We start from the raw sequence: 11,689 nt of genomic DNA on the forward strand, positions 1-11,689 counted from the left end.
CCTGCACAGATACAGCATAACATGTTCTGCTGTATAGCTCATAAAAAAGTTTGATTCAGTCATTTCTGTCACCAAAAGATTATTGCTGTGGTGTCCTCTTTGTTTTGGGACATAGACAAACATAAAAGCCCCTATGCACACACCCTTCTAGAGACTAAAGGAGGAGCAAAGAGATGCTCCTCTTGCTTTACTGGGGGAGGGCTGGTGGCTATTTCTGACAATCAGATTTTCATTCTGCCAGAGACACCTTAAAAATTATTTTTGCTGTCATTACATGTAGCAGTATTGGTAGCCTTTACAAAGCACTTTTGTGTTTCAAAGATAACACACAAACACTGGCTGTGCACTTCCACAAAGGCTAAGTAACACATTTCTTGGTGCCTTCAATCGTGTCTCCAGTCCTGCTGGAGATCAGAGGGGCTGGCACAGGGGAGCAGCTAAGTGCAAGTCACTTGTAATGTTCTACCTGCTAACTAACAAGCAGACAAGCCCTGGCAGGCTGGCTGGAGCTGCAGGCACACAGCACTTGCTAGAGCTCATCTCAGAAGTGCAGCACTGCTTTCCTCTCTCTCATGCCCTCTGCCACATGCCAGCAAGCAAACAGGAGCACGGGGGCAGCTGACCACTGGTGCTGCCAAGGACTGTGTGTGTGCTCTGTAACAGCCTGTGCTCGCCAGCCCTGCTCCAAGGAAACCAGAAGCCAGTGTTCCTCTCAAGCCTTGGCTGAGGGCAGGGAAGGGAGGGGGAAGGAACTCCCCCATACTCTTTATCCTGTCGTGGGAGCTAAGCAGAGGAAGCCAGGTTTAGGAAAGTGTGTGAATGTGAGACCATGGCTGTTTGTCCCTTTCCACACAGCACAGGAATTGAGGGAGTGCTGTCAGGGCCAAGGCACCAGCTCTCCATGCAGAGTGCACACAGTCTGGGAAAGTGAGCAAGGTGGAGACACAGGAACCCCTCTGCATCCTGATGCTGTTCCTTCCCTTCCTAGGGCATAGCACAGTGCCTGGGACAGACAAAGATGTAAACACAGAGCAGAGGTGCTCTCACAGAGTCACAGAAAATGCTGAGCTGGCAGGGACTCACAAGGATCATCAAGTCCAGCTCTTGGCTCTACACAGGAGCTATCCTCACTCTTAAAATCACTTTGCCTTTTTTTTTTCCCAAAGTGCTTTCTCCTACTCACTAAGCTTACCAGTGGTTTTCAGGGAAAAGAAAAAAAAGGAAAAACTGCAATGGGCAAATAAAACTTGTCATTTCCAGACACCAGCCAGGACATGGTAGTGATACTCCTCTCCTTGTCTATAGAGAAACTCTAACTCTGAGGAGTCAAGAGACATCTTCTTGCCGTACACATCCTGACTGAGTGTCCCCTCCCCAACCTGCCACAGCACTGGGTCTGCAGGATGACTGAGCAGCAAGAGGCTGCTGGAGAGAGTGGACTCCACATATTTCCATTGTTCAGAGGCAGTTTATCAATTGTTTGAGGACCTGTCCAGGTCAAGTTTGGTTCTATTTTCAGAGCTGTGTAATGACTGTTGATGACATCTGCCCACGACTGGCAGCACACATTGATGAGTACTGTAAATGACCAATTTCCATATGTACAGCCATGTGTCTCCTTTCTGCTCCAGGCTGCTGATAAAGATCCACTGGTGGTAGCTGCTGTTTAATATGGTGAATGATTTTGGAGATTACAGTCTTCTCTTGTGTAATCTTCTTACGTAAGGACTGAGAAAGAAAACACGTGAAGTGCAGAATTTGAACATCAAAACAGCAGTGGATCTGGAGCTCAACATCTTGAAAATATTTTCTGACTATTCCAAGCTAATAAAAAGCCAACAGAAATAAAGTTCACCCTCTTATATATACAAGAAACTTAAATAAGAGTTGCACATCACCATAGAACCTTGTGTGTTAGGCCACTATGTGGTACTAATCAGATGTTCAGTGAATAATATGGGAGGAAACTAAGCAAGTCAATTTTAATCTAAGTAAAAATCAACAAAACTGAACAAAAAAGTTTCAAAACTGCAGCTTAGAGATTGTGAATGGATTGTTCCTAGGTTTAGGTTGGAGAAAACCATGTTGCACTTCCTAACCAGCTACCTCATGGTGAAACACACATTTTGAGACTTTTTGCATGCTGATTTATGATTTCAAGCCATGATATTCCATTCAGTCTCTTCATGTGCAGCATTAGCAGCTCCTGCTGTGTGTTGCTTGTAGCTCCTTTTGCTCATTCCTCATAACTTATGCTTGTAGTAAAGACAGAGGGACTGGCTTAAATTGTTTAAAATCTTGGTGGAAGAGAGTGAGGAACGTAAAAAACCAAAACAAGATAAAGAGAATGGAAAAAAAGTGAAAGTAGCAGAATGGGTGGAAAATGCTGAGAGGCTCTTTTGTCCTTTTCATTCCTATCGATTACTGTCTGCTCTGTTCCTTCCTTTATCTTTCTTTGCTGTATCATGTGGCATACTGCAAGCTTTAGAACACTGTGCTCAGATACAATGGCAAAGGGCCAACACATGCAGGACCTGAAAATGCCAAAGAGATGAGCAATGTTCACGGGTGGGGGCTGTTTGCATAATGTGAGAAATTTCACGTCTACGGAAAAAAGGTCACGAACAGGAGAGGGTCTGCCCTGTCTTCTGAGCATGAGGGATAGAGGGCTCACAGATTTACAGAGCTCAGGAGATGGAAGTTTTTCATTGCTTTTAGATTAGAGTTGTATGAGTTCTTAAGAGAGCTGAGGAAATACTGGAAAAACTCTCCACCAGCATTTGCTCAAACTTTTAAATGAATTCAGTTTAGCTCTGTTTGTCCTTCATATGCATTCTAATGAACAAATATGCTGGTGATGAGACTCATAGCCAGTGCAATCATTATGTAGATTATTCAGAAGGATTTGGAATTATGCATTGGTTAAGAGTGGATTCCTAAAAGACAGAGGCAACTAATGAAATTTCATCTCTTCCCCATTGATGCACTAGATATAAACAAAAGGCCTTATCCACAGAGGGTTTTGTCCTATTCTAAAAGTGGTAATTCTGAAATTGTTTAATATTAAAATGTTTTCCCTGCTGGACCTGATCAGTCTCTCAAATGGAAAACACAGCCTAAGCATGCATATTTTATCAAAAACTTTTCATTTTGCTTTTCTGATTCTGTTTTTTCCTTAAAATGCAAAATCTTGGTTGAGGTACATTTTCTTGGCAGTAAGATGAGGACTGAACTCTAGGAAAAAATTGTTAAAGCTCCTAACATTGACTTCACAATAAAAAAACACAGACATAAAAAATCCTAATACCATAGATGCAGCCATCTTCTCTGATACCCTGCAGAATGGCTCTGGTAGAGAAAATGTCCAAAAAGAGAGAGAAAAAAACTCCAGACTAGGGGAAAATCTATTGCATATTTTTGTTTCATGGTGAAAAAGGAGTAATGACCCACTGATAATCTCTAGATCCAGTCAGTTTAAAAACTGAGAGTTTCCTGTGCTTGTTATTGAATGAGAGCAGTAAATGAGGGCAGCCCTGTGAGCACGGTGGCTGATGGCACGGGCCCCACTGGGCTCTGTCCCTGCTGCTCTGTGCTGTCACTGCACACACCAGTGCTGCAAGTCTGCTTTGCTGGGCTGTGCCCACCAAGAGAACCTCTCATGTCTCTCACAGGTGCTACACTGGCATCCAAGTTCATCATTCTTTAGACAGACTCCTCAAGGTAGTTCTGGAGAGCTGGTAACTAAATTATAGTGTAACATGCTTATCTACAATTTCTAAAAGAAGTGTTCTTTGTGAGGCAGACAATGATAGCACAAACAAAACCAAAGCTAAACCCCCCAATGTTTTAAAACTATTTTGCTCTCATCACACAGAAACACAGACCCAGGAGAATTTCAAGAAGCTAACTTTTTTCTCAAATCTATCTTTCCTATTAACAATTTTCTATAAACTATTTCTGCAATTTTCATAAGGTTCTTCCAGTGCTGCTCCTCCTTCCAGTTGCTGTGTTGTTTTCCATGCTAAGCAGTAAGTTGGCTGTCTGGCTCTCTTCATTCATTGTGACATTAGGTACTTAAGCCTAAGGCACCAACAGCTCTCAGAAGGTTGTGCAGGGTGGCAATGCTTTGATTCAGAAGACAAAATGCATCCAGGCATACAACTCTGAGTTTCACTTATTTCTTGACCTGTGCTGACAATGTGCACTCTTTTTTCCTCCACTCCCAGGAGGGAGACATTAAGTCATCCAAATATTTGTTTTGGACACAAATACAGCTTAGTTGCAAAAACCACTGAATGTATATCAAGTGCAGACCTTATTTATAACTGCTGTTATAAATGTGTTCTGTATGTGACTGATTGCTCCAGGAGGGCTCCCCAGATGGAGCTGGGCTGTTTGTGTTGGAGGCAGTGGCTGCAGAGCAGTGTCATTTGGTGGTCACCAGATAGCTGAGCTTTCTCAGTGCTCCTATGTACATACCCCAGCATACACTATTACTTTAAAATTTACTAATAGTGCTTACTAAAGTTCTGAAGGAAGATTTTTTTTCTCTGGTTCTGCCAAGTTTTTGCTTTTCCTTTTGCACTGAGGTCATAGTTCTACTTCTCCTCTCAAACCTCTTTTGCCCAGTTGTCTTTTAAATTCATTCATCTAATGACATAGCATACACAATATAATTATTCTTTATTTATATATAACACCTAAATATTTTCCAAGTAATAGAGGGTAAGGAAAACCGTAAAGATGAATCTCCCATGAAGTCACCTAAGACAGAGATTATGTTCTTTCTTCCCAGAGTGACAGCACAAAGGAAGTTCACTGACTCCAACACAAGAGATGAAACAGAGAGATTCAGCTCAAATACACTCAGTGGATAAGTAAAAAAAGGATTTTCACAGGAAAACATTCTATAAATAGACCTGGAATTTGATGGCACTGTATTTCAACAATAATGATGATACTAATAATAACAACAACCAATACTACTTTATACCTGTTATGACACCACCTCAAGTAATTAAAAAACAATATGCCCTGAAGCTATAAACAAATAATTTGGTGATTATCTGGATGAATGCTTTTAGCGCAGCAAACCCAGAATAAACTCAAGGAATGAAGTTATGAGAGAGTCTGAGCAGCAGAAGCCCTTCTGCTTTAAGAGATGTACATGTTGATATCTGTTTCTATACATTTCTTCTGAGCTAACAAATATGTCCCTAAAATAACATGACACCAAAACACAGTCAGAAGGGAATGTTGACAAACACCATCACAATACAGAGATCCTCCAGGGCTCCACTTGATAGTAAACAGTTCCACACAGCCATGAGTACCCAATAGGAGCTGCTGAAAGGATTAATTGTACCCTGCTCAGGTTTCGTGTCTCCAGTAAATGTCCTACTGAGAGTAATAAAATACTGGATAACAGTAGATTACAACATCAGGAGTTCTGAAAGCATTCAAAGAGTGACACTCCTGAAGAACTCCTTTAGACACTATACTCAAACTCCACATAAGAACGGTACTGGCAGCATTTTAGAAAGATGCTGATACACGATTTAGATATATTTTTGTATTCTGTGTTTCTATTTCAAAGTATTTGAAATGATCATTTTATTCTGAAAGAATGCACATAAAAAGCTGAAGTTTTTTTCCTCACATTTTGATGATTAGTAAACCACAGTATGATCTTTATATGTTTCCTATTCATCACAAGTCTGAGGAACACAAAATCCCTTAGGAACAGGGAAAAATTACTATGCAATCACAGAAATTATATGCTCTAAATTAGGTTGATTTATTTGGTTTTTAAATGTGAGAAATATAACTCCATTAGAAAATTGTGTCAACATCCTTAGGAGTAAAAAGGGACAAAAATTTAAGTTTTGAATATACCCTTGCAGCATATTTTGGAGGCAAGCAGGCAGAGACTATCTTAGATCTGAAATAAATACATGTGAAGATGAAAATTTATTAGAAATGATCCTCACCTCCAGTTCTGTGCACTCAAGAGGGACATGCAGCTCCCATGCTTTGTCTTGTTAGTGAACAGACCATCATGGGCTGGAGCAGGACAGTCCATGAACAGAAGGGCAAAAGCCTTGTGTGCAGTTTAGGTACAAATGCTGATTATGGAAGTCACCTCATCTTGTTGCAAAGCAGCCCCATAGCTGGAGGAGCCTTGTGTGTCTCTGTAGTGCCCTAAACAATGTGTCCTCCAGCAGCCACTGCAGGAACCCATCCCCTTGGGCAGGATGGGAGGGATGAGCTGGGCAGCTGCAGGGAGACCTGCTCCACCACAACTAAAACAATGGCTGTCTGCTCTATGTTCTGTGCACAAGTGCTCATTTTAATTAAGCTTTAATCTCCTCAATCTCTACACTAATCCTTGGGTCTCTATAATATTATTCCCACAGAGGACTCCAGGGTATTTTCTGGCAACAAACAAGTCTTAGCTGCTGGGTTTGTTCTGGTGTACAGACTCCTGCCCATCCATCTTTATATCCTAAGAAACATGTGAGGCAGCAAAAATATCACTGTTTGAGCATTAATTGGATGATAATGGCAATTTCTGGATTCGAGGAGGAGAAAAGGTGCCACTAGAGTGTGTAAAGTGGGCGGCTGGCACAGTAGCTTTTGCCAACATTTGTGTCAATGTGGGAGTACAGCAATATGGTAGCTGTTAACGTTGCACTCAATAAATATCTCCCCATATGTGAAGATGTGACTAGCCTTTTGGAGGAAGAAGCTGAGTATTCTCTGTATCTGTGGCAGGATTTTAAGTGTAATCCTAACAAATCTCAGCAGGCCGTCATGTGTGCTTAAATATTGTAGACATAAAATTGCTTTCTTGAAATGAAGTGTAGGGAAGCAGTGAAATAATAATGTAATAATACACACATTGAATTATCTGGAGAAAAACAGTGTAATGCTCAACATGGCACTTTTTCTCAGCTGATTCAGGCCTTAAGGAAAAATACACAGGCCTGTTGTCCAGTGCATGTGACTATTTTTGTTACTAAGTGACTTGGATTCTGTATTATGTATTTGTGCACCCACAAAGGCACTTAAGTTATTTCCAGCTTTTTTTTTTTATTTTCTGTTAGAAATAGGAAGGACATAGAAAATTATTATTTTAGGACCAAGGAAATTGTTTCTGTTACACATGAACTTGTAGCTATTGCAGTTAAACAGCAAAAATGATACTATAGATAAAAATGTCACTAGACCTTTCTGGGGTATTTTTCTACAGATATTTCTTGCCATGAGGTTTCCTCCTGTGGATTTTCTACAACACTTAACAATGATTCACTAAATTCTTTTAATAGGAAAAAAAACTGGTGTCAGGGTTCTGTCCTCTAGTCATGTTTTGTTTTCATTTTGTCATGGCATTTCTCTCTGTGAGGAGTGTGCCCCTCCCTTTATCCACCTCTTCAAAACCCTTCTTCCCCTGCCTCTGTCCACCACTGCTACTCTTCTGCCATCCCTACACAACTATTAATTCTGAGTAAATCCCACAGCCGCATTCCCTTAGAAGAAATTTCTCTATAATAAAAATTTATCTTGACATCAACAACTGAAACATCATCATTCTGAAGAATCAAACCCATTGAGATTTTAAAGAATTTTTATCTGTGAAGACTCAAAAATCTTGATTTATAGATACAAGTAAAACAAACAGAGCTGTAGAAAATTCAAAATATATACTATGTAACAAAGTGTCCAAGCAAATAATTTGTAAAATCAACTGGCTACACAGGTAGAGAAAATTTTACATTCAGTTTTAATGATGCCTATTCACTCTCCAACCAGCCAACAGAATGAGGATTCTACCCACAGAACATCACCCATGCATTTATTTTTACATTGGCATAAGCAATAGACTGTCTTTTATGAAAGGATTTGGGAATGTAAGGTGGTGTAGGAAAAAAGACAGTATTAAATGACAGTGCTACTTCAAACTAAAATGACATAATGCCTTACTAAAGTGCTTTGGGTACTATGATGGACAAAAATGCTCTTATATGCATAGGAAATTGAGTTTTATAGTTTCACATGCAAATATAAGAAGGGCCATTTACACTTTCTTACTGAAAAGCTAGTGACTTTCACATTTCCTAATAAAACACTTTCAACAAGCCTCATTAATGCAGCTATTTACATTCAGAGTTATTGCCATAAGTACACAAAAAGGGAAGATACTTTCTCCACCCTATCTCTCAAGCCTAAACACTTGAAATTTATAGCTGTAGAGAGATATCAAACAGCAACACTGCCTCACAGCAAAACCCAGGCATAAAATAGCACCCTCTGAATGGAAATGAAGATCCTGAAATGTTGCTCTGGAAAGTGAGACATCAGCAGGCTGATTTTAGCAGCAGGTGGCCAAGAAAGGCTAAGGCAGAGGTGAGTATAATTTTTTCCTGCCAGCATGGGGTCAGCCCATCACAGAGGAGTGAAGAGCTCACAGGGATGGGTCTGGATCTTCTCCAAAAGGGACAGAGGAGTGGGGAACCTGAGCACTCTGCAAAGTCACCTCTTCCAGTTGAAGAGCAAGGCTGTATTGTGTTGTTGCCTCATCTGTATTTACCAAAGAGGTGGAAGAGCAGCCTCGTGCTGCCATCGCTGGACTGGTGGGACAGCACTGAAATTGAGGGATGAATCTCATACTTGCTCTCTCCTGTGGTGTTCCAGTGCCCCAAGGAGAGCAGGGATTTGTGCACTCACTCTTTGCTCAGAGGGGGCTGAGATCCATCCCCATGGCTGCTGCTTCCAGCTCAGAAAGCTCTTTTTGAGCAGATCCTACCTGCTGAGTTAGGCCTGGCTTGCAGCCAGTCCCTGGGTGGAGATCTGTCCTGTGGATGCTGCTGCATGGTTTGTGTGTTTGATAACGACAAGATAAGGCTGCAGCCATGGCTGTGCTGGCCAGCTATCCTCAGCCTGCCTTCCAAACACCAAACAAGTCTTGGGACAAATACCACTGAGGAAATACTGCATTTTGCATAGAGAGTATTCTGCCATGAACAGAGACACTGGTTTCTTAAAGTGTCTATGTTTCTTAAGTTTCTTAATCAAGCAGTAAATAATCTCGTATCAAATTAAAGACAGCTGGGACTTAATACTCCACATAATTAATTTTCCAATAAGAATTAAAATGAAGGAAAAAACCCAGTAAATCCAAGCATGCTGACCCATGTGAGATACATGAAAATGGAAGGTTATATTTATGAAATTTATAAAGCCAAGTAGACTATAAAACTATTTGTTTTATAGTTTCTGGTGGGGTTTTGAATGCTAAGGGAACTTTAAGCAAAACCACTTCAGCTGCAGAGTAAAAGCACCTATTTCTTAAAATAGGTGTCTGACATCCCTCCTTGTAGAACAGAGCATTTTGCACATATATAAATAAAAATATGAACTTCCACTCAGAAAACAAGCAACAAATAAACAAGCAAACAAGTAAATCTTTATCCTAGAGCACCCGTGACCCAAAGACATTCAAGTCCAAGAAAACAAACCATATTTGAGCTTTGTACAAATACCAAAGAGCAGGTCTAACCATCCCTTCAGAAGAGGGCACCATCTCTTACATCTTATTTCCAAATCACTTACATGTTCTCCCCTTTTCCAAAAATAAATATTGAAAAGTATGCATTTCATGGAAACAGCCATATTCTTTTGAACAGATGGGAAACCTGATGGACTGGGATGCAGCGAATCCCTTATTTGCTGATTTCAGGAAGAGATATTTCTGATTTTGAAAGTTGGTTTTAGAGAGCTTTCTGACTTCATGGCTTGGGAGAAGAAAATGTAGAAAATACAATTGTGTGTTGATAAATTCTGGAGATAAGTGGGAATCAGACAAAATAAATTTAAGTCATGTATCTGAAAAAAATACATATTGTAGTTGTCTTCATGACATGGGTATTCCCACTCAAGTCCCTCAGTCACTGCATACTCAGGATTGCATCAAACCCTTAGTTGTACAGTAAATTCTGCTTCTGCTCCCCATAGCATCAGCACTCCCTAGTTTCTGCATATCCGAGCATCCCATTGAATCTTATTTTCCCTTCAGGCAGTGGGTCAGGTTCTTCCAAGCCCCTCCACCCCAGTTTCTCTGCTCTCTTTAGCCTGTTCCTTTCTCGGCTGCTCACCTGTCTCGCAGTGCCCCAGCAGTGCTGTACCTGGTGCTCAGGGTGCCCGTGGGATCCTGGCTGGGGGAGCTGCCGTCACTCACTCCAGCTGGAGATGGAAACTTCTCCTGGGCCCTTCCCGTCACCGAGGGCTCTGCGCTGCCCTGCTGCTGCTCCTCCCCCTGCTCCTGCCAGCCCCTAGTTCCGACTCAGAGAAGAGAGGTTTTGTTCAAACTTGTGTTGGGGCCTCATGAGGGAATGGTCCTGCCCACTCTGGCCACCTGCCAGACTCCAAAGACACCTGAAGGGAAGGGTCAGTAAGGATCTGGGATATTACTGTTCCTGTCCCAAAGGCAGATGGGCATGACCTGTGAGCTCTGAAGGCACTGTGCCTACCAAAATCCCTTTGCAGGCAGCACTCCTGGTAACCTCCCAGCACCAGAGCTGGGGAGGCTGAGCAGGGGAGAGGAGGAGGTGGCTGCACAGCCAGGCTTCCCCTGCTGCCACTGTCATCGCATTTGCATTGCAGGGAGATGATCTGGCTGCCTTTGTGTGGCCCTTTGGCAGGAGCCCAGCAGCATTTCTGTGCCACTGCTCACATTGTACTGCAGGAGTATAAACACAGGCTTGTCCACAGTGCTCTCAACAGCTCTGGAGGAAATCCATGATTGCCCAGTGTCAAATAGGCCAGAGAGGCTGGGCTTTCTGTACACCAGCTACTGTCCTTATCCTAATACCCTGACTCTTGTAGGAATGTGGAAATTTGCTGGTATCAGAGAAATAGGACAGCATGATATTACTGTGATAAATATTCTCATTCAGGGCTTGATGCTACAACATTTTCTTTAATGCTCCACTATTTCTAAAGACTCAAACTGGCCAGTGTCTAACATTTCTCAAGACCATGCCAAGGTGCCACAGAGAAATATAACTGAGGCAGAAAATAATGTTTGAGAAGAAAAAAAGTGAGTTGTTAGTGTGAGGAGAAAAATTATTTCGAAACTAGAAAATAAAATCTCAACCAATCCTTTCCCTACACTATAAATATTTAAAAGCATAAACTGTGTTATCAATACTCTACCCCTTCCTGTCCAATTTCTCTTTGACAGAGAGAATAATTCTGTAAAACATAAAGACAAGATCTTTCATCTACCTAGAAGTCTTAGTACCCTACAGGCTAGGCACTGTATATGAGCTACTTCTATGAGATACTGGACCATTATGCTGATTTTGCATGGATTTGTGTGATCACACAAATTTCCAGGCCTGAGAACACAAGAAATAGATCAGAAAAACCCCATCAAGGCTGGTCTTCTCCAAGCTTTGAGATCTCTAGGCTGGAAATAAATTCCACTGCACTTCCTGAATTTAATGCACAAACTTGAAACCCTCTGGCCTTCCTTGCTGATCTTTCTGCCTCTTCAGCCCCAGCTGGACAGGCACTGGTCCAGTCTGCCACAAACATGGGGTGTCCACCTCCCCCTGGGCCCCACCACGTACAGAGCAGGAGTTCATGTTGCTCCTACAGGGAATGGGGGAAATTCCAGCAGTTTGAA

The 11,689-nt window shown here is 41.7% G+C and overlaps 1 protein-coding gene across 2 annotated transcripts in view; it reads right to left on the reverse strand.

Moving 5' to 3' along the window:
* The window catches only part of PHYHIPL (phytanoyl-CoA 2-hydroxylase interacting protein like), a 54,659-nt gene extending 44,385 nt beyond the window's left edge, over positions 1-10,274 (reverse strand). Inside the window, exon 1 of one of the 2 annotated variants that reach the window (XM_058029109.1) lies at positions 10,185-10,274. The gene's annotated coding sequence lies outside the window, so the exon portion shown is untranslated. Of the gene's footprint in view, positions 1-10,154 lie in introns of both variants that reach the window. The other variant, XM_058029108.1, reaches the window with a different exon arrangement.
* Positions 10,275-11,689: the final 1,415 nt, after the last annotated feature.

The sequence above is a fragment of the Melospiza georgiana genome, chromosome 8 (assembly GCF_028018845.1).
Source record: "Melospiza georgiana isolate bMelGeo1 chromosome 8, bMelGeo1.pri, whole genome shotgun sequence".
Taxonomy (NCBI): domain Eukaryota; kingdom Metazoa; phylum Chordata; class Aves; order Passeriformes; family Passerellidae; genus Melospiza; species Melospiza georgiana.